The following is a 23,994-nucleotide window of genomic DNA, read 5'->3' as shown; positions in this document are numbered from 1 at the left end:
TGCATTAAAATTCTGCCTCTGATACATACAGTCTTTGTGACCCTGGGCAAGAATTTAACTTTCTGCACCTTGGGCCATTCTCTGAGAATATATAATTATAGAACATTGGCATCTTTATTGCCTACATCAATGAAACCCTAGATCTGGTAGGTTTGATTTGTCATACTAATTCAGAATTGGGTAAAAGAGGACCTGAGCTGAAATTTACCTGTGCACAATTCAGAAAGAAGGAGTTTGCTTAATTTTTTTTAAGTGTGAAAAAGGTTGCAGAGGGAATGTTTAAGCTACCTCTGAGGACAACCTATTTTCAATTACTTTAGAAAATACTTAAGTAGGAAGCCTAAGGCACTTTCTGTTCAGGTATAGTGATTTTCCTAAATGATCTCAGATGTTTACATGCATTTACTAGGCTAATTACCAATAATTTGTAACCTATTCATTTAAGTAGGTCCCCTAAGGACCTCTATTTGGCAATAGCTTGTTAGCCTAGTTTAAGTTAGAAAGTTTGAAAGCCTTTTAAAACAATTTTTTTTTGGGATTTGTTTTGGTCCAGACTTGTTATGGGCATTGAAAATTCACCATAATTTATAGTCTTAGAGAATTATCTGTGACAATGAGAGGTTAAGAGAATTACCCCTTGATCCTCTAGTCTAGTATGTGTCGGTGGCAGGAACTGAACCCAGATCATCCTAACTCCAAGGCTAGTCCCACTACTTTCTCTCATTAGAGCAAACACTACAACACCTACCTTGAAAATGTCCCAGATTTTCTACATAGGCACTTTTTGAATTACTTGAAAACTGTCCAGTTGTTCTCTAAGATAGCTAGAACATTGCCTTTGCACTGAGTTCTGAGCATGTTTTCTAATGAAGGTACAGTAGTCTAGTGGATAGAAAGCCAGCCTTGGCATCTAGGAGCTTTGGGGTCGTCTTTAAATATAGTGAGCAATTCAGATGTACACATCCCCCCATCCCAACATATACACTTTATTTGTATTAATGAGGTAAGATTCCGTTAGTGTTGCGTGTGGCTCTTGACAGTAATAATGTCTGCATCATTTTGATATCATAATTCCTTACATACAGTAGTTGCTTAATTAATATCTATAGAATTGAACTATTTCTAGCCCTAACATTAGAATTTCTTACACTTCACCCCCAGCTCTCTAAAGTAACAAAATTCAGCCTAAAGGCTTTTGGGTTGGGGGTCAAGAAGGTTGGAGGTGCAGTAAAAACAAAGTTTCTCTCTTGTAGTGTTTTCTAGCTCAGGGCCCAATTTGTAAGTGAATGGAACGGAAGTTGATGTAGCTTTTCCAGGTATATATCTGGTGAGTTTGGAATGGAGATGTAGTGGGAAAGCCTGCTCTCCTTTGCGTATCTCAAGGGTCTCTCTCTTGCTCAGAGAAACACATTTCTTGAATGCTGGACTTAGAAATAACACACAAAAAAGGATAGAGGAATTAATTTATTAAAGTGTCTTTTTTTCTGATTGGAACTTGGGAGTATTTTTCAAAAAACACTTCTTTCACAGCACTCTGCTTTTGCTGGAGAAAGTGAAATTATGTGAGCCAGAAGAGAAAATTAATTACACACCTAGTTTATACAGCTGTGGCCAGAGTGACCCGTGGACTCTAATGACTAGGTTTGGTGCTGTTTGAATAGTCTCATCTTGGCCAGAGCCTGACTCTTTCCCACTAACCTGGCCATCCTGGCAATTTAAGAGTAGCAAATTTCCCCTTTCCTTTTATATGATATTGACATGTGCTTGCCTTTTTCAGAGGGCCAAGGGGCAGCTTTTTCAGCTTGGCAGCAGGAGACCCCTAGCTCATTGTGTAGGGCTTCTCCACCCAGGTTAATCATTCCATCAGTCAAAGACCAAACATTTGTTAAGTACCTACTATGTGCCAGGCACTAAGCTAGTGACTGGGAATAGGAAAAAAAGATGATAGAGTTGCAAGTGCATTAGTTTTGGAGTCAGGGACCTAGGTTTGAATGCTGAATCTTCTCTTTGCTACCGTTGTGAACTTAATTTGGCACGGGGAGGTGGGGCTCAGTTTCTTCATCCATAAAATGGGAGGGTTGGGCTCGATAACTACCCCTCGAATTGTACTCCCTTTCCTCCCCCCCCCCCCCCCCCCCATTCCTCATACAACTCTTCCTTTCCAGCTCTACATCTATGCTGGTGAGCTGATCTAACTTCAATCATGGCAGCTCAGGTATAGAGACTTGATTTCACTCTGTTTATGTAAAAAATGTTATTAAAGGGGTGGATACGATACCAGGAGAACTTAAATTTTTTTAGCTCCATATTTCTTATAAGGTCTAAATGGTGATAATTCACTTTTAGATAGATATTTATTTACAATGTATTTTCTTTATGATAAGCCTGTGAAGCAGATAGTAAAAGTATTATTATCTACATTTTAAAGATGAGAAAATTGATCCTGAGATCATTTAACTTGTCCTTGGTTTCACAACTAATAAGGATTAGAGTCCATGTTTGAACCTAGACGTCCTCATTCCAAATTCACTGTTCTTTTCACTGCACCTTACCAGGATTTGAAAGGCAAACTCCTGCTAGAGACAAGGAGGGACAGAGCACTTTCCTTCCTCTTGATTGATTAGGGTTTTTTCTCCTATTCTATGAGTTCTTAGGTATTCCTCACTAAGTGCAGAGGACATATTGTGTGCATTGTATGGTGTGCAAGTGACTGAGTATATGAAGACAGTATATAATAGCTGTCTTCATGTACTTTAAAGGGCTGTCATATGAAATGTGATATTCGATATCTTATAAAAATATTTGAGGGAGCAGTACCAGGAGACATGGGTGGAAGTTGCAAAGAGCCAGATTTATGTTTTAAGTTGCATTTGTTCAATTATTTCAGTTGTGTTTGACTTTCATGCCCTCCTTTGGGGTTTTCTTGGCAAAGATACTGGAGTGGTTTGCCATTTCCTTCTCCAGCTCATTTTACAGATGAGGAAACTGAGGCAAAAGGAGTTAAGTAATTTGTCCAAGGTCACACATCTAGTAAGTGTCTGAGGTCAGAAGTGAGCTCAGAAAGATGAGTTTTCTTGATTCTAGAGCTGACTCTATCCACTTTGTACCTAGCTGCCCTAAAGTTGCATGTAGGTGGATGGAAAGAAAAACTACCCAAGAGTGAGAGCTGTCCCACAGCATAATGGGCTTCTGTCTGAGATAGTGAGACTTCCTCTCCCTGGAAGTCTTCAAGAAGGGGCTGAGAGAGCTCTTGTACAGTAGGTTGTAGATGGTATAGGTTGGCCTAGCTGGCTCCTAAGGCTTGGGTTGGCTCTGAGAGTCTGCGATTTTGACATCTCATAAAGTGAGGCAGGCCTAGATGTGAGTGTGTGCTAGCATGTGGCCATTTAGAGGAAGAACAGAGGAGTGGGGTAGGTGGTCAGTGTCTTTCCTGAGTCCTGCAGGGTGAGTGTTGACACTCTCCCTAAATTGCCTGCTTGTGAGAGTAATCGTTTTCCATTACAAAGCCTTCTGGAAGTTCCACAGTTGTGGTGTGTATATGGCTCAGAATTCCATCTTTGGGTAACAGCGCTCCAGGTCTCCGGTGGTAAATCTGTTGGGGAGTTAGTTTTCTGAGGCTACTTTCATTAACCTCCTTTGAAGACTTCAGATTTATGAAATGTCACCACCTTGGCTCAATTACACAAAGCAAATCCTGGTATCACATTTTTGGAGTTATACGTCTCATAGAAATTGGATAACAAATCTAACAAAATAGAAAGCACGAGCTAACTTGTGAAAAATCAGTAGCACAGGTTTGATTTCCAAGGGAAAAAATAACACACACACAACCAACATTTCTTGAAGAGTCAGCATGATGTGTGGCAGGAGAAAAAATAGTGACTTTAGGAGACCAGAGCTGAAGTTCTGGTTTTGCTACTTAGTGAATTGTATGACGTCAGACAAATGACTCCCCCTCTTTGGGCCTCAGTTTCTTTATCTGCAAAATGCTAGGTGGTGCAGTCCATAGATCCCCAGACCTGTAGTCAGAAAGACCTGAGTTCAAAAAGAGCCTCAGATACCTGCTAGCTGTGTGACCCTGGGCAAGTCACTTAACCTTGCTTGCCTCTGTTTCCTCATCTGGAGAAGGAAATGGCAAACTACTCTAGTATCTCTGCCAAAAAAACAACCCAAATGAGGTCATGAAGTGTTGGACTCAACTGAAATGACTGAACAACAGCATTCCTCATCTGTCAAATGAGAACAGTTTGAACTACAGGATTTCTAATCCCCCCACTTCTCTCTGCTAAGAGAGACAGTGGTATTGTGGAGTGATCACTGCTTCTAGACTTGTAGGTCCTTGGTTCAAATAGTGCCCTAGGTACTTACTGTCTTGGTGATGTTACCAAAGTCAAGCTTCTCTGGGGTTCTGTTTCTTCATCTGTCAATGCAAGGGTTGGGTTAGTCCAGGGCTTTTTAACCATTTTTTGTTTGTTTCCTATTCCCTGTTGGCCATCTGCTAAAATGTATAGACACTTTCTCAGAAGAATGTTATTAAAAGCATAAAATAAAACATACAGGATTATAAAAGAAACTAATTATACTAAAATACAATTATTTATAACTAGACTTAAATATAAAACTAAGTGTGTGGTCCTTAGATTAAGAATCCCTAGATTAGATTAATCAACCAGAAAGCATTTATTAAATGTCTGTTAGTTACTGAGGCTACCTAAACAAAAATGAAAAAGTCCCTGCCTTTGAGGAATTTATATTTTATTGGGGGAGACAACATGAACAGATGATCTCTAAGGTCCTTTCCTAGCTCTCTAATATTTTATGAAGTCCCTGAAGCACCTTCAAACTAAAAGTCATCCTCACACAGCTGGGTAGTAGCTACTTTGACCATATTTTAAAGTGATGCTGGTTTTTCCAGGTTCTTCTAGTATTTCATGCATTGGAACAGAATTCAGGTGAAATACCATATTTCATGCACAAGCTAGGTGGCACAATGAAATAGGATGCTGGGCCAGAAGTCAGGAAGACTTGAGTTCAAATCTAGCCATAGACACTGATTAGCTGTGTGACCCTGGTCACGCAGGCTTCCTCAACTATAAAATCGGGATCATAATGGCACTTACATCTCAGAGTTGTTGTGAGGATCAGATGCATTAATATTTTTAAAGTCCTTGGCATGTTGTAGTTGCTTAATAAATCTTTCTGTTTTTCCTCCCTCCCTCCTTCTCTCCCTCCCTTCCTCTCTCCTTCCTTCCTTCCTAAAACTCACCAAGAAAATGATAATAGAGATTTGTTTTAGGGAGAAGTGAGTGGGGTGAGATTCTCAGATCAGGTTTCCAGATTATGTTAATTATTATGACGCTTTGAGTCAGTTGCTGTTTGCTTGTGCCCAAATGAGCAGAACATTCTTTAGGTCTCAGGGGGAAATCAAAACTAGCTCCCTGCACTGAGGTTCAACACCCATTTTTGTTGAATAATTACCCATTCGTTTTGATACTGTTTTGGACTGTAAGTCTCTGAACTTTGATTCAGATACCCACTGTGTGCTGGTCAGGCCTGTGCTAGACAATGGGAGAGACGTGTCCAAAGCGGACAAACCTTGTCCTTTTTTAATGAAGAATCTGCAAAGTGGTTGGGGAGATAAGATTTATAATCAGCAAGGCCTTGGAACCAAATGTTAAATTGTGTGATACAGATTGCAAGTGGCATGCCTGCCTAATTGACTTTCTATTATATCCATCCCAGCCCCTCATTCTGATGAACTTTTTCCTCATCCCTATTTGGAGATGACTTCAAATAGTTGGGTGATATAGTGTTGCTTTCCTTAGGGAATCATGCAATTTAGCAAACATTTATTAAGCATTAATGCTCCCTTCATTTAGTTTGGAAGAGCATTCTTGGGCTTTGTTCCTCTGCAGACCTCTTCAGGTCAATGCATATATTCCAAGGGAAATAAATATCTGTCCTCTAGATGCGAACTGTATGACTTTTTTGGCTTGCTCGGGCACTGGGATGTCTTAGTGTAATGGCAATTGTTGTTTGTTGTTGTTAGGTAGCTTTCAGTCATGTCCAACACTTTGTGACCCCATTTGGGATTTTCTTGGCAAAGACACTGTAGTGATTTGCCTTTTCCTTCTCTAGCTCATTTTCCAGATGAGGAAACTGAGGCAAACAAGGTTAAGTGACTTGGCCATGGTCACACAGCTAGTGTCTAAGGCCAGATTTGAATTCGGGAACATAAATCTTCCTGACTCCAGGCCCCTCCTGGATTTCTTTATGAGGCACTGTGACAGAGAAAAAGAGGGCATATGATAGACTGTATTGTCAGAGAGATGGTCTATGGCTTTGGGGACCTCTTAACTCAATGGGGAAAGCAGGATTGTTACCTTTGGGGAGTTCCTAGTCTGTTGAAAATATGTGGTCCCTGCCAGGGTGAAGATTCCATTCACATGTAGGGGACAGAACACAAACACAAGTAATAGAAGCTATCAAGCAGTATAGTTTCCTTTTGGGAGGCCATGTCCCAACAGTGAAAGGGGACTCTGGATACTTGGGTTTTAATCTAATACTATTTTAAAAGTGCTTAGCACAGTGCCTGGAAGATAGTAGACACTTAATAAAATACTTTTTCCCTTCCCTGCTAATCTTACTCCAGCCACTAAAACTAGTTGTATGAGGCTGCTTGGGAAATTCTTCCCATTTCCTAGGTCTTGGTTTCTTCATCTGTACAGTGAAAGAACTGCACTAGGTAATCTCAAAGGTCTCTTCCAGATTTAAGTCTAAGGAAACAGCTAAAACAAATGTGCTTTAGCAGCATGCCACTAGTGACTCAAAATACTGAGGGAACACAGACAGACGCTCCCAGAGGGAAGTGCATCTCTCTTCTGTCTCTCCCAGAGGAGTAACAGAGAGTTACTTACTAGCCACAGAGCTCTGGACTCTGACCCTATTATATCTTCCTTTATCCCGTTAGTCATATATAATGAAAGGTCCCTAAAATGGTTTGTGACCATCAACTTTTGGCCCCAGCAAGTGAGTAGTAAGTGGTGACTTTTCTATAGCCAACTTTTTATCAGCCTCCTGATTCCCAGGTGAGCACTCTTGGCTTTTCCTTGCTTGTACTTACTGTAGCCCTCAGAAGATTTAGAGAATTTCAGTACTGATAGAGTTTGCTTTTTGCAGAATGAATGCCTGTTCCTGGAGAGGGAAGCAGGAACAGAATGCCATCTAATCCATTCAAGATTCATGCCAGTTTAAGAAAACCTGTTGTGAATTCTTTTCCAAATGAAGAATAGTTTTCAATCATTTCATCAATAAGCATTTATTAAGCCCCTACTACATGTCAGGTATGACAGTGTTGATAATAACATCTTACCATTTATCAGTTACAAAATGCTAGCTATTATTTTCATGTGAAGAAGGTCATGATACTCACACTGTAGTCCCAGTTGAGGTTAAACAGATTGGTTTTGATCTCTGGAACCTGGAAGCCGAACCCCTTTTTTTTTTTGACCTGAGTCTGATCTTATTATTTTTAGTCTAATAAAATATGATGAGATTATAAACCAAAAGTGACTTTTCTTTCCACTCCACACTTTTAACCTTCCCTCTGGGTTGTTGTAGCATTAGGATTAGTTGTGTCCTTCATTTCCTATGATGCCATTTAGGCTAAAATTCATGGAATAATAAAATCTCAGAATTGGAAAGGTCCTCAGAGACCCTTCTGACCAAACCCTTCCCTGAATGAGAATCTTCTCTCCTATGCATCTAATGGGTGGCCATCCAACCTTTGTTTGAAGATTTCCTGTGAATCTCATTTCCCCTCTCTGTGGCTCAGTTTATGACCTTTTAAAGCAAAGGGCTTAGATTTCCTAATCTTTAAGGTCCCTTCCAGCTTTGACATTATATTCTAACAGTCTATGTTTAATATTATTTTCAACAATAATATGATCTGTATGATCTTTTATTGCATCAGTATCAGGTGAAGTATCCTCAGTACCCTTAGGATGTGGTGGTACAATGTAGTAGTTGATCAAAGTTAGATGAGCTTCTTTTGAGGAGCTGGTGAGACCTTCTGGTTTTATTTTCTTTCCCTAAATAAGCAGCCTCCTGTAAAGGTGTAGTACTCTCCCCCCCCCCCCCCCCCATTAAGTTCCAGATGCTACAAAAGTCTAACAAAAATGACCCCGCTGTTAGAGAAGCAAATACAACTGAGGAACATCAGCTCCCCAGTGAGGATATGTGGGGGGTCTCAAAACTTTGGATAGATTTCTTTGTTGCTCCTCCTCCTCCCAAGATTGGGTTACAATCATGAGAGTTTGAGTATCAAAGTTGGAAAGGGCTAAAGAGGTCATCTAGCCAGCTCTTTACCTATGGTGAAACTGAGTGTCAGAGAGTAGAAAGGACTTTCCTAAGACCAAACCCTGTGTTGCTTAGCTGTAGAGTTGTGCCTAGAACTGTGTGTTCTAGTGTTCTGATCCAGGAATTTTTCCATAACAGTACAGATGTTCATTTCCTCTGTGTTCTCATTTGTGAGTTCTAAGCTTTGTTGGTGGCAGCAGAAGCAGTCAGGGCTGTAGAATATCACCCTAACCCAGGTTAGATATGGTATTTAAACAAGCTGACTAGAAACCCCTCCCCCCAATCTACTTCCATCTGGATTCAAGGACACAGTTCTTGGGGCAGCAGTGTCAATAAGGCCACTTTTGTTACAGTTCTCTGGCATCTGGAGCTCGGCTCAGCACTCAGTACACGCACATGTACACATATCCACACACTTGGGCTCTTGCCTAAAGAAGGCAGAGAAGGGGAAATTACAGGGAAAGCCAGAGGAATAGATGGGACGACCAGAGAAAGTGAGAAGGAGAAGTTCAGGGGAGGAAAAGAGCAAGTACAAAAGATATTTAACTCATATACAGACTTAAAATAAAGATAAAGTATTGGTTGAATTTTTTGGCAGCAGATTTAAACACTCTCAGTGTGCCAGCTTCGGGGAAAAAAATGTATAGGGGATTATAAAATGCCTCATTTTGTGTTAAAGGGTTTTATTTCAAGAGTTGACTGGCTAAAAATTGGCTGCGTTTGGCAATGACATCATGGGGGGGGGGGGGAGAGAATCAGTCTTAATTAAAAGGGAAAAACGTGGCTAGCCTGGCTGCCGAGCCAGTTGGGGGACAGCTTGCTTGGAGGCTTTGCTGTGGGACCCGAGGGGAGGCTTCTGGGTGTGGAGTCCCGGCCTTACCCCTGCTTTTGACGGTTACTGCCCCCGGTAATTGGCCGAGCATGTCCGCATCAGGGACTGACAGGCAGTGGCGGGCTCATCTCTCCAGGAGGAGAGCCTGACCCTTCTGAGAGGGAGAAGGGGCCGAGCGGCTGGGGAGGTGAGGGAGGAAGGCTAGGCTGCATGGAGGGGAGCGGGCTGCTGGGGAGGGGGAGGACTGGAAGTCGCTTTGTGAACTTGCCCCTTCGGGGGCCGGGGATGGGGTGGAGGAGGGGCCCGCACCCCCCTCCTGGTGACCAGGATAGCTGGCAGACAGCCCCGAGCTGCATCCCAGCCCTTCTTGGCTGTCAGCGGATGTCACTGCAGACACCTCTGCTGTCCAGAGTAGCTCGCATACGTAGGGAATAGCCGACACTCATGGATTAAAAAAAAATCTTATAGTGTTTGGGCTTTGAGTGGCTCAGTCCCCCAACTCCCTTTCTCCTTCATCCCCCCTCCCCCTGCCCTTCCTTCCCCTCTTTGAAGGAAACCATCCAAGAATGGTTTGAATTAGCCTGTTGCTCTTGCCTGCTTGGCATTTCTGGGGGAATGGAGCCCAACCAAAATTTTAAGCAAATAGAAGTCACTTTTTTTTTTTTGAGATGCTTGGATTTTTTCCCTCTTAAAAAAAAGAAAAAGAAAAAGAGGAAGGGCTTAACTTCTGTCCTGAGGGTGATAAAGCCACAGTGTGCGGCTGGAAAGCATCTTGACCTCCCCTCCCCAGAATGCTGTTGTCTTAGTCTGTCTTTCATTTCCTTTGGTTGAGTGAGGGCCAGGGTATTCAGAGGGGAGAGAAGTCCAAGGGAGGGAGGGGAGCAGAGGGGAGGGGAGCAGAGGGGAGCAAAGGGGAGGGGTGGGGTGGGGGTGGGGGTGGGGGTGGAGTGCAGTTAGAATCCCGCTGGCCGGCCAGAGGACTGTTCTACCGCACACTCAGTCTGTCCAAAGCCTTCACCTTGGTTTTCCTGCTCACTGTTGACTGCCAGTGGGAACTGCTCCCCTCCTACCTGCTCCATGGCTGGAAAGCTGGGACCACAGACAAAGTAATGAGTAATTTGTGGGAGCTGGGGGAGACGGAGGAACGGTGGCTGGGGTGAAGGCGTCAGGAGGTGGAGTGGATTTCCCACTTAGCTGTGGGTGGGGTTTGAGGCTCCTACTGGTGGGAGTAGACTCAGATCCATGGATTCGGGGATTGGCACTAGAATCCTTACATCTCTCCCTTTTTCCTTTCCTTCTCTTTCTGCAAAACAGTCACTTCTGACATGTGATTTCCCATATCTGGCACTTTGGGGATGGAGGCATCCATCAACTTCCCCTCAATGGCCTACTCTCAGGCACTGCTGGGGACTTGGGAGACCTGAGTCTTGCTTGGGGAGAGACTGTTGTGGTACCATGGAAAGGGCGCTTGTCCTTGACCTAGTGATTCTGCTACTCCTCCCTGTGTGACCCTGTGCTAGTCATTTCACACCGCTATGTGGCAGCTTTTTCTTTCCTAAAATGGGCATGTTAATGCTTGCATTGGCTTGTGAGGAAATCACTTTGTTGGCTTGAAAGTGCTAATGAATGTTAGCTGTTGGTAGCTGTGTGACCTAGACCATACTGGTTTGTGTCGGAGCCTCATTGTCTCTTTCTGTAAAATGGGAATAATGAATCCATTATCTCTAGACTTTACCTGACTGGTGTGAGGATCATTTGGACTGGTGGTGGCTAAAGGCTTTTGCATCTTTGAAGTGTTATGTAAATATAAGCTGCTTTTCTTATTCAATTGAATTGAATTATAAATACTATTATTATTCATCACTCGGAATTGGTAGAGGTTTGTTTAGCTACTTGCTTGCTGGCCCATTCTGGGAGAATTGAGTTTCTTTTTCCTTTTAGAAAAGTAGGATTTCGTTTGTTTGCTGTCTGGTATTTTTGCCTTTTTCCTTTCTCGGGGATGTGCCAACAGCCAGCGATTTGGTCCTGTACTGTAATTTCACAGATTATGAAAATAGAGTAGCAAATTTGTCAGACACATGGACTGGCTCCTGGCAGGTGTTGCTGTTCACATCACCGAGTGCACTGCCAAAACTTTGTTATTTGCATAAATGTAGAATTGAACAGGTTATCATTCCGATTAACGTCATTTACTGCTTAACTACTGGAGAAACTGGCAACCAAAGTTGTGGCAGGCCTACTCACTGCTTCACTAGGGATAATGGCAGCTATGAAGTCAAGGAGAAAGCTAGAAGGTCAAGGATATTTGGGTGGAGTCTCTTTGTGCATTATGTATTTATATGGCACGTGGTTTCCATTCTGTTTATTCCATTGCTTCCAGGGCCCATAGAGAGTAAGACTAGAAAACTCATGCCTTAAGCTGCAAAGCTCATTTTTATTTGTGTGCAAGGCCAGGTGAAGATGTTGTAACCTGAGGTTCATCTCATACAGATTCGTAGTCCTAGGAGTGGAATTAGACATTAAAGCAGAATTAGATGTAGAAAATGAAGACAGATCCTCATGACAGATGACTATAGTATTGCCGTTGACTTTTCCAGTAGTGTTTGGGGATTAAAAGGGAAGATGCATAACTAGCCCTTTTGGGGAGGGGTTGGGGGGGAAGACCACTGAAATCTTTGACCAGTCCTGGAATCAGCCAACAAGATCAAAACTGCATTTCCCTAAATCCAATTCTCTTTCCTGTTTCTTTTCCCTAATGATGCTTTTCCCATGGGATAATTCACAGCGTTATAGAGAAACAGAATGTTAGAGCTAGAAGAGATCTTAGAGATCATTGAATCCATTTCCTCATTTACAACATAGGGAAACAAAGTTCAGAATAGTTAAGGGGCTTGTCCAAGATCATACAACCAGAGAGCAGCAGAACCCGAATCTTTTTATTTTCAGTTTGAGGTTTTTCCCTGCTACTCTATAAGATGTCTTTCCTGAGACAACTCAGTATTACCCAGTCATTATCCAGAATTCCCACCCTAACTGGTCAACGAAGTCTCTTTTCTCCACTGACAGTGGATTGGAATCCAATAACATCATCAAAAACCATCTTCAAAAAAGCCTCTATTAGTTGACTTCTTGTGTGGGACCATGAGTGAGCCTCAGTACAGACACAATGTCTTGGATTCCCTGCTGTGATTATTTGAGTTTCAGTGCCCTGTCATTGTTTGATTTGGTGACACTTCTCTCTTTCTAAAAGGGCTACATACTATAGACTCAGTTATAAAATTTCAAGGGAACTGTTACTTCCCTGTTTTAAAGCAGTTTGTAATACTCATCAAGATAATCAGAGACACCCTGGGGCTCACAAACACTGGACCTTGGAGTCCTGGCTTGAGATGCTTCTACACCATGAGGAATCTACCCTATACTGACCTCTGAATTTCTTTCTTAGGGAGTGTTTGCCTCTTGGTTTTATAGCAACCCTGGCAGATTTTCCCAGTCTTTTGTTCATGTTCTTCACCACCTGAAATATACCTTTCTGCTCTCTTTCTAGCCAAATTACTACTCACCCTTCAAACTGCATAATTCTTCTTGGAAGCCTACCCCAGCTACTCCTGCCAGCATTGACTTCTTTTCTTTCCTTCTAACTTCTCATAGCTCTTAAAACCTGAACTATACAATTTAGCTCTTGATTTTATACTGGCTGCCCTAGTCTCAGTTTCATGTATATGTGTTTTCCTTTCCCAATTAGTTTATAAAAGTTGAAGGCAGGGATCATGTCTTATCTTTGTATTCTCCCAAACATCTAGCACAGGGTACTTAATAGATACCCATTGGTTGATTGAGTCAAGTCAAGGATAGCTGCCAAGTGGTTTTCTCTTATCCGAAGGCTGAGACTTAGCACAAAAGTAAAGTCCAAATAGACAGGATAATTCTTTAATACATCAGTCTATCAATCAATCAAATATTTATTAAGTGCCTATTATATAAAAAAGCATTCTGTTAGGCCCTAAGTTTATAAATAGTAAGAATGAAATAATCCCTACTCTTGAGGAGCTTACTATCTAACTCTTAAGAAGTTATTGTCTAACACTTCAGAGGCTCCTCTTTGTAGATGATATGTTGTTTAGTATTGTGTCTCCCCCAAACTACAGAGCCTCATTCAATGAGATTCAGATCAAAAGAACTTAACCTAGCCATCCACACAGGAAAAAACAAGTGGATGAAGAATGCACGTTACCTATAATATTTCAAGTAGTCAGATGGGTATACAGTGTATCCATCAGATTTGTACCCTTGTATGAAAATATGCATATATTTACATATAAATAGATTCATATAGATGAAGGAACTGAGATATAGGTTAAGCAACTTGCCCAGGATCACACAGCTAAGTAACAAAAGTGCCATTTGAGCCCTGATCTTCCAATTTGAATTCCACTACTTAAGCTACTCTGGTATTCCGCCTTGCTGCAAAAAACCTTTCTTTTAAACACTAGTTTTCTGATGATGTGACTTGTCATAAAACAAAATGATCTACAAAGAATCAAAATTGCAGTTTTCCAAAAAGTGAGTAGAAAGACTATGGTGGGTAAGAACTGCTGCATATTACCAGTGATGTACACAAGGGTGACATATAAGATGTAATCAAAGATAGATACAATTGGAAAAGGAGGTGGGTGGACCTGGTTGCAAGAGCAAGGAATGACAGATGGACTGCTCAAGTTCTACCGTTATGACTGAAATATAAAACCCAAACCAAACCAAAAGAAGGTCTGTAGCATGTTCATATTGCCTTCCTTCTGAAATTATCTCCAGTTTATTCTTATGTGTACGTAGTTGTTTGAATGCTGTCTCCCTGGTTGGGTTATAGGCTCCTTAAGGGCTGGGACTGGTTTTTTTTTTGTTTTGTTTTGTTTTTTTACCATTCTTTGTATCTCCAGTGTGTATGTCATAGTGCCTGACACATTGTAGGTGCTTAATAAATGCTTATTGACCTAACTAAAGTAGAGTACGCAGGATTTATGGAAGGATATGGAAAAGATTTCCAATGGAAAAGACGGTGTGGTTGGGTTGTGATCAGCACTGATGGAAGTATTAAACTACATTTTGAGATCATGGATTTATTAAAGAAAATAATTGGGGTTAAAGATATGTGAAGTTTTGGTGATGATGGATAGGACTGACTGGGGATTTGTTACTCAGATGGCTAATTTTTGGGTGCTATACCCAATTCATCCTTTTAGAAAAGTGATACCCAAGAAATTTGAGGTGGGGAGGGATAAAGGTCATTCACAAAAAAGTTGAATGCAGTTCCAACCTCATTATATTTTGGACTTTCCAGACAAAAGACATTATTATTTTTGCTGTTGTCCTGACTATAAAACTCACTCTTCTTCTCATAGCAGAGGTGGCATTCTTAAAAGGCATCTATATCTCTGAAGGCTTTCTGTTTTTGTCAAGCATAGATTCCTAATGCTAATAAAACCTCCACCCTGAATGGACAGGTTCTCAGCCTCTTGTTGAGTCACTTCAGTCATATCTGATTCTTCATGACCCTATTTGGGGTTTTCTTGGCAGAGGTACTAGAGTGATTTGCTATTTCTTTCTCTAGCTCATTTGACAGATGAGGAAACTGAGGCAAACAGGGTGAAGTGACCTAGCTACCCTAGCTCATTCTAGAAAAGTCATTTTATTTCAACCATAAGAGTGGATATCTTTTCTCTCCTACACTTTTATCTAGCACTTTTGTTCAATGGCAGATGGAATGGATGAAATTGAATCTCATCTCTTCTTTCTGACTTTTGATGATGAGAAACTAATGAATCATCTCCTTAATGTAAGGACTTTGGTATAGAGGAAAAAATACTGGATTTAGAGTTAGAGAATCCACAATCAAATCCTGCTTATTCCATAGTTACCTGTGTGACTTTGGCCAAGTTGTTCACTTCTCTGGGCTTCAGTTTCCATCCGTTAAGTGAGTAGTTTGAACTAGATATCCTCTAAGGGCCCTTCTAGCCCTAAGCCTATTAGCCTATGATAGCAAGGAAAGAACTATCCCAAATGCAATGAGTTGCCTCTGGAGATAATGGGTTGTGTCTCATTGTTGAATGACTTCAAGCAGAGGTTGGGGGACCACTCGTCCAGATGTTGTAGAGAAAATTTCTGTTAGAGGGTATAGATGAATTTTTTGGTCCCTTCCAACACTGAGATTGGTCACTTAGATGGTGCAATGGATTGAGCAGGGAGTCAGGAGGATCTGAGTCCAAATTCAGCCTCAGGCTAGCTAGATGACCCTGGACAAGTCACTTACCCACTGTTTACTTCAGTTTCCTCAACTGTAAAATGAGCTGAAGGAAACGGCAAACTGTTCCAGTGTCTTTGCCAAGAAAACCCAAATGGGGTCTTGAGGAGTTGGATACAACTGAAAAATTATTTAACAACAACACTGAGATTCTATGAAGTGCCATAGCCAAAGTTGGAAGTTGGAAAAACCACAGATAAAGTTCATGCACAAAGTAGACACCAACTAGCCTCTGGGTACCTGGTGTTCAGGGCACAAGTGAAATGATTCATAACCCACTTCCTCTCTCTCTCTTTCTCTCTCTCTCTCTCTCTTTCTCACACACATATCTTATCTATATGTCTCTACCCATTTGTCCATTTGTTTTTTCATTCAGGTAGCCACTCAATTTTTTGGGGGAAGTACTGTGGCTTATGGTTCATGCCACCTAGCTCAGGGTTGGCCACACAATAGGTACTTAATAATTTCTGTGGCTATGTGTGTGACCTTGGGCAACTTATTTCCCAGTCAGTTTTCTCCTCTGTAGCATCTTTGACATCATGAGAGTGCTGGTGTTTTGTGGTTCCAGGATTCTATTAGTCAGTTTCATTAATTAAATCAAAATCTTCTAGGAAGGCAAGAGTATCATCTTTAAGAAATGACTTAGATTCTTAGCATTATAAACTATTTAGGGCTGGAAGGGACCTTAAGAGGTGCTGTAGAACAGAGAAATGGAAACACAGATGCACTGGTTATGGATTGGACGTTTGGGCTGCTTCTTGCCTATTGAAAGGGTTGGTCTCACTGAAACTTCATTGCTCCAATGGGCCCAAGGACTGTGACCTCTCTGGCACCCAAGATGGAGTATCTCATTTTGGTAACCCTTCTTTTCATTCCAAATGCCCTCTTTCTTTCTTTTTCTGGGATGACAATGACTGTCTTCCTCTCTCTCCTTGTCATTATTTTAAATAGATAGCTTTATCAAAGTCTCTCACTTTACCCTTCTATGTTTCTCTATAAAAATAGTGTGTAAATCAGATCCTATTATCCCATTGACTTACCTTATCATTTCAGGGTTGTGCTACTTTCATTTCTGATTGTTCTCTAATTGGCAATGGCTTTATTTCTCTTACCCCCCTCTGTCAGGCTGTTAATGATCTGTAGACAAACACTTAAATGCACTAGGGGAAGCTAACTGTTTGAAGGAACCCTGCAGGGAATCCTTTTGTAAAGCAAAGAATTCTTTTGTAAAGCAGATAATCACCATCTAGCTTCTTGAGTTTTGTACATTTGGGAGGTTTCTTAGAACGAGGCACACCTGCTTTATGTACGCATCAGGAAAAAACAAAGTTCTTATTTTAGCCTTTTCTGGGTACAGGTGAGAAGGAAAAAAAGGCAACTTGCAAGACCTTACCTGGCATGTGGGCTGCCACCTGAAGGCTTTGCTACCATCTGTCACCTGGTGGGGAGGGATCTGAAGGGAACACTGAGCCAGAGGAAGGAGCTGAAGTTTCTTCTCTAACCTGCTCTTGCAAGGAGAAGTTGACTTTTCCTTAGTGCATTTCTTTCTGTCCTTGAGCATCCTCAGAGCCAATGTGGAGGTAGGCAAATGTGGGACGTGAGGAAGAGGGGTGTGTGCGTGTGTGCGTGTGCCTGTGTGTCATGAGGTCCAAACTATGAGGAATGAGTGTGTGTGTTTGTGTGTGTGCACTGATTCCCAGGTGTGAGATGGAGATGTTGGGAGTGTGGGAGAGACAAGTTGGAAATGTTAGGCTCCTGAGAAGGGGGTACTTGGGGAATCTCGTTTGTAGGTGAAGTTCTGCTTCTGTTCTGATCAGTGACTTCATAGTACGAGATTACTTCACTTTCTAGAAGAGCTGTGTTCTTGAGAACTAGTGAGTCTGAGTTTTTGTAAATCACATCAGATTTTGAGTACTCTTGGGGGCATTGGCTCTTTAAGATATCTCTAAGAGAGAATGCTTTTTGCAAAGCAAAGAATCTTTTAGTCATATGAGAAATGCAAGACTTTGATAATTTGGGTTTTTGTATATTGGGTTTTCTCACAACTGGGCACAGCTGGGATAAACATCAGTGCCATCTTCCATCCTGACTACCTTATACCCTTTTCTAAGTAGAGATTTAATGTGGCGGAATGTTATGTGACCCAGACAATATCTCCTCTCCCTTGTCTGAATTATTGGGGCAGCTTTGGCTGGCCTATAGGGCACAGACCTGGCCTCCAAGAGTTGAATTGGGTCTGGAATCATTAAGGGTGACGTGTAGACTTCCAAGTCACCGTAAATCTGACTGAACTGACCTATTTTTCTTTCACGGCGCTGTTGTATTTTTTATGAATGGATGATGAAAAATGTAGCAAGGTCGTTTATTTTAATTTCCTTCTGACACCTGGACTCTGTGTTCTGTCACAGCTGTCCTGCAGCTAGCTGGAAGTTTGCCTCCAATCTGGAGGGTGGCAACATCCTCCCGAATGCTGAATTCACATTTCACTCTGTGCAGGAAAGAGATGGTGAGGTTGGCTGGAGGCCAGTGGAAGGTGCTATATGGCCACATAGCAAATGGACCCTTGACTTCAGAGGGGCCCCCTTTACAGTACAGGCTTTTGGGAACGCAGGCTTGATCAACAACCCTGAAAGATAACCATGGGAAATCAGGTTATCAATGTGTTACAATGTTTTGGGGGGAGTAGGGGTGAGGATAGGGAGGCAGTTTGTTTGACCTGTAGCATTACTCAGTCTATGTAACTATGTGTTACAAAAAGACTGAATGCTGAATTCATACTTCACTCTATGCATGAAGACACAGGGGGCTAGCTAGAGGTTGGTGGTGGAAGAGTGAGCACATAGCTCACAGACCCCTGTGTATGGTGAACCTTCTTCTCACTACAGGCTTAGGATGATCAACATACCTGAAGGTAGCCAGGCAAAACTAGGTTGTCAATGTATAAATACGTGTGGGATTTTTTGGGGGTGAGGAAGAACGGGCTGATAACTTGGTTGACCCCAGGATTGCTCAGCTTAGGTGTTTATTGTTCAAAGGGTTCATAATTAAGCTTCCTTAGGTGGATCCATACAGATTGGCTGGCAGAAAGCAATGGTGACAACAGTATACGTCTCATTTAGGTGACTGTGGAACTAAGTTATTTAGCTGGCTGGTCTCTAAAATTTTATATAATTAATGGATCCATATTTTGGGCGCAAGAAAAATTCTAAAGGGAATGTGTTTTTTGAAGTTCCATAGTGCTGGGTCTGGAGTCAGGAAGATGCATCTTTCTGAGTTCAGATCCAGCCTCAAACACTTACTATCAGTGATCCTGGGCATGAATGACTCACTTAATCCCATTTGCTTCAGTTTTCTCATCTGTAAAATGAGCTGGAGAAGAAAATGGCAATCCATTCCAGTGTCTTTGCTAAGGAAACTCCAAAAAGGATCATGAAGAGTCAAAAACAACAGATACCTAAGCCATCCAGGAAGGACAAGATTGAAGGCTGCATCAGAAAGCAATTTTTCAGTAAACAAACAGATTTCACAATCTGTTCCCCTGAACAAACATTTGTTAAGTACCTACTAAGCAAGAGTCAGGCACTGTGCTAGGTACTAGAGATACAAAGATAAAAATAAAGCTGTCCCTATTTCAAGGACCTTACATTCCATTAGGAGGAAGCCTGTAGGGACACCCTGAGAGCCTTTGACATTTACACATTAGACCAGGCCCTAGTATGTGCAGGTTATTATGCTAGATTCTATAAGGGATAGAAAGAAGTGTGAAAGTGTAAAAGTAATAGAATTTAGTTCATAGCATCTTAGATCCAGAGTTGGTAAGGGACCTCAGTGGTCATTTAATTTGACCTCATTTTATGGGTGAGGAAAGTGACTTACCCAAGATCATACATTATATAGTTTCAGAGCCAGGACACACACTGATGCTGTAGGATCATTTGATCATAGATATAGAATTACAAGGATCTTCAGAGGTTGCCTGGTATAACCTCACCTTTTTTGTGGTTTGGTTATTTTTCAGTCATGCCCAACTCTGTGACCCCTTTTGGGGTTTTCTTGGCAAAGATACTGGAGTGGTTTGCCATGTGCTTCTTCCGCTCATTTTACAAATGAGAAAACTGAAGTAAATAGGCTTAAGTGACTTGCCCAGGGCCATCCAGCTACTAGTAAGTGTCTGAGGCTAGATTTGAACTCAGGAAAATGAATCTTCCTGACTTCAGGTACCCACTGCACTACCTAGTTGCCCCCTGATTTTTACAGTTTGCTGATATCTGAGATGTAAATGCTCACTATGAAAATTTATCCAAGTGGGCTTGTAAGAGCTGACACCATCACACCCCTGTCACCTGTCAGGCAATGAGAAGCGTGCTTGATATTTGGTCTTCTGGAATTACGGTCAGTCATCATATTGATCAGAGTTCTTATGGCTGTCAAACTTGTTTGTTTTTAAAGTATTGTAGAAATCTTTCTCCTGGTTCTGCTCATGTCACTGCATCAGTTTGTACAAGCTTTCCTAGGTTTCTCTGAAACCATCTATTTCATAATTTCTTATGGCACAACAGTATTTCATTAATTGATATACGCATCATTTGTTAAGCCATCCCTCATTGGATGGACAACTCCTTGGTGTTCTTGGGATAGAGACCTAGTGGTGGGTCAAAATAGCTTAAGAGATTCTTAATCTTTGTGTATGTGCACGCACATGTGCGTGCGTGTATGTATGTGATGAACCCCTTTTTGCCAGTTTGGGAAAGCCTGGGAACCCCTTCTCAGAATAATGTCTTAAATACATAAAATCAGATGATTGCAAAAGAATTCAGTTATATTGAAATAGTTATTAAAATATTTCTTTTAAAAAGTGTATTGAACCTCAGATGTTAAGAGCCCCTGAAATTCTAGTCCAATTCATTTATTTTATGGGTAAAATAATGACACTAAATGGGAGTTAATTGACTTGTAGCAGAACTAGGATTTGAACCAAAGTTTTCTGACTCTAAATCCAGTGATCTTTCTAACATGTTGGACTGACTCTAGAAAAATCCAGCACTTTGTGGACTACCTTTTGATGTCAAACCTTTTCAAACTGACCCCTGATTGTTATATGACAGGGGTAAAATCTGTTATCAAGTCTGTTCCCAAAGCCTTTCCAGGTTGATTACCAAGCTAGAAATTTGCTAAAGCTTGAGTCCCCAGTCCTTCCCCTCATTCCCCCTCCAATAACTCCAAGAAACCAGGGACCTCTCCATTCCATGATGAGGCCCAGAACAAGGACTTGTTCCAGGTGGAGGAAGATATATTCACATGACTGATTTGATAATGTTAAAAGCAATACAAGAGAATTCACAAAGTAGGATATGATTTAATTACATGGAGGAGATGGCATTGGATCTCGACCTTGAAAGATGAATGAGATTTGGAGAGTTGGGGAAGAGGGCCTTACAGAGCCAGTGAAGCAATGTCCTATATTTTGGTGAGGGTATCCAGAATCTCTCTTTATTCTTTCACATGCTTACCCATATGGTGGTTCTTGTGTGCACAGATGGTTCTTAGTGAACTTTTGGGACCCTATTTGAAGACCTCCAGTGAGGCAAATTCACATTTATGGGGGAAACTTTTCTCAAGACTCAGCAATGCCTAAAGACTTCCGGCACCTGGCTATTCCGTCATTGAGGGTGTATGTGTGGGGAATGGTTTCACCATGAGGACAACTTTATTCTCTGTGTGGGGTGAGGCAGAACCCTCACACCTACCTCCCTCAGGCACACTGGTCCAACTGTAACCCAAGCAGCCCACCCTAGGGGACTCTACAAAGGAAGGAGTCCCTGCTCACCCACCTCCCCCAACCAGGTGCTTAGCATGGTGGTTTTCAGGATTGACTGGGCTAGTGGGAGGCACATTTGTAAAAGTTTTGGCTTGGAATTTAAATCTGTGCCAGTACCTAGATTTTTTTTTTCCTGTGTAGCCTCCTATCCCTGACTCTCAGATTCTGAGAGCTGTAAGGGACCTCAGAGTTCAGCCCATACCTCAATAAGAATTCCTTCTATAAGATTCCTAATCAAAACGCTGGTCATCCAGCTTTTGATTGAATACCTCCACCGAGATGACCTTATGACTCTCTGAGGTAGCTCATTGCCACATTGGGATGGTTCAAATTGTTACCAATGTTTTCCTTCCATCAAACTTAAATTTGTCTCTCTGTCCCTTCTACTCTACCTCAGGAGGTTGTTGTAAAGACCAAATGAGGTAACGTACGTGAAGTGCTTTGCAAACCTTTATATGCTGTATGAATGAGTACTGGTTACTACTATTACACTCATTGTTCTTAATTTGATCTGTTAGACCAAATCCTAACTGAGAGCTCATGGAGTTAGATGTGGAAGGGACCTTCGAGACAACTGAGGCTTCCATTCCACCCTCTAAGTGATAGTTCTTTAGACTTTTAAAGATAGCTGTTATATCCCAACCACCAAGTTCTCTTTTTTTTGCCGACTCTACACCTATAGATCCTTCAATTGATCTGGATATGGCATCAGCTCCAGGCCCTTTGACAGTATCCTGGATACTCTTTTCTGGGTGGTCTCCAGGGATCTGTTTGTAGGCCATCTTGTCCAATATTGTACCCCAAAGGATGCCATCAATATCATCCCCGACAAGTGGTTATTCAGCCTCTGAATGCCTCTATTGGCAGAGAGCTCACCACTTTAGGAGAACCTGGTTCAAAGCTGGGTAGCTGAATAGTTCTAGTTGGCAAAGTTCTTCCTTAAATCATCTTAGTCCAAAATCTACTTTCCAGTAACTTTGATTCATAACTCCTAGTTCTTCCCTCTGTAATTTCATAGAATAAACCTATGCCCTTTTGCATATGACAGCCCTTCAGATACATGAAACAGTTATCATGTCCCCATTAAGTCTTCTGTTCTCCACTGAGAGAGGCAGCATGGCAAATATGGAAAGAACCTTGGATTTGTAAATGGGAGGTATTCAAGTTCAAATCCTACCATCCTACCTTCCCCACTTCCTAGTTGTGTGACTGTGGGCAAGTCAACTTAACCAGTTTCTTCATCTGTAAAATGGGGATGATAATATCTGTAGTATTTAGAGCATTGTTATGAGGACCAAATAAGATAATTAATGTAAAGTATTTTGCAAACCTTTTAAGTGCTATATAAAAACCTGCTAGCTATCCCTAGAATCTTTAAATAGCTGGAAGGGACCTTAGAGGACATCTATGTAAACACCCTCACTTTACAGGTCAGGAAATTTAGACCCTAAGAGGTTGAGACACTTGGCCAAGCTGACACTGGTCAGCAGAACTGAGATTTGAACTTAGGTCGGGTGATGCCACACTAAATACTCAGAGGTTCTGGCATCTTTCCATTATATCATGCTGCCTATCATTGTTAGTGCTTCCACTAGTCTTCATTTGTTTATTTACCTATATTCTGGAGTGGACCGCCCCCTTTTCTCCATGGCCATTCTTTCTAGCATGTGCCTTCTTAGTACTTTCATATGCCCTATTGTCTTTGTAAACATTTACTGACTATCCATCATGTAGAGAGGCAATATATCTCTTATTTCTGCAGTGCTAGACAAACTACAACTTAACAACTTTCTGAAGTGAGTAGTACACATGTTATTTTGTCTATTTTACAGATAAGGAAACTGAGGCTTGGAGAGGTTAATTTAATTCAATAAACATTTATTAAAGTTAAGTGATAAAACCCACCGTGGCATGGCTAATAAATGGCCAGAGCTAGGGCTTACCAACAAATACTATTAAATGCCTGCTCAACAACATCCTCTACTTGGTGCTGGCGATATGAGGACAAAGATGACACAGTCCTTTCCCTCCACAGAGTTAGATATGGGATGACTTGAGCTCAAGTCTGACCTTTAAGTGCACTTTGCTTTTTTCCATATCTTGTGGTTTCTCCATGGTCAATGAGACAGGTAGGAGGGAATGGAATAAGCATTTCTATAGCACCACTATGTGCCAGATACTGTTAAAAGGCCTTCTTTACAAATGTTGTCTCTGAAAGGTAGGTGCTGTGATCATCCCCATTTTACAGTTAAGGAAACCTGAGACAACAGTTAACTGATTTGCCTAGGGCCCCATGACTAATAATTATTGCCTGAGGCTGGATTTGAACTCAGGTCTTCCTGACTTCAGACCCAGCATGCTCTCTACTTTGGTACTCATCTGCTTCTTATATCCGGGTGCATAAATATTAGTTAGAATCTAATGACTAGGAGTGTTTTAAGACTGCCCCGAGGCCCATGAGAGCAAGCACAACTTGGCTCAGTAGGTTCTTTCTAGGATAGGGACTTTGGGTGAGAGTCTATTTTTTAGACCTAGCTATAAGGTGGAACCACAGCTTTCATAATGTCTCCATGAAGAGTTGTGTTGTGAACACCATTGCTTGTTTGTTGTCTTGCCTTCTAGTCATTGCTACCACACATGCTGCAAAGGGAGTTCTTGGAGAGGTGAGGCTTTCATGCTGGCACCATG

At 41.6% G+C, this 23,994-nt stretch overlaps 1 protein-coding gene across 4 annotated transcripts in view; it reads left to right on the top strand.

Moving 5' to 3' along the window:
* ZNF423 (zinc finger protein 423) overlaps positions 1-23,994 on the top strand; it is a 417,541-nt gene that overhangs the window by 146,174 nt on the left and 247,373 nt on the right. Inside the window, exon 1 of one of the 4 annotated variants that reach the window (XM_072632163.1) lies at positions 10,208-10,296. The exons of the other annotated variants lie outside the window; for them this stretch is intronic. The gene's annotated coding sequence lies outside the window, so the exon portion shown is untranslated. Of the gene's footprint in view, positions 1-10,207; positions 10,297-23,994 lie in introns of those variants that run through there. 4 annotated transcript variants of the gene reach the window in all.

Source organism: Notamacropus eugenii, chromosome 1, assembly GCF_028372415.1.
Source record: "Notamacropus eugenii isolate mMacEug1 chromosome 1, mMacEug1.pri_v2, whole genome shotgun sequence".
Lineage (NCBI taxonomy): Eukaryota > Metazoa > Chordata > Mammalia > Diprotodontia > Macropodidae > Notamacropus > Notamacropus eugenii.
The sequence above is the reverse complement of the archived record's forward strand: the minus strand, read 5'-3'. Positions and strand labels throughout refer to the sequence as shown.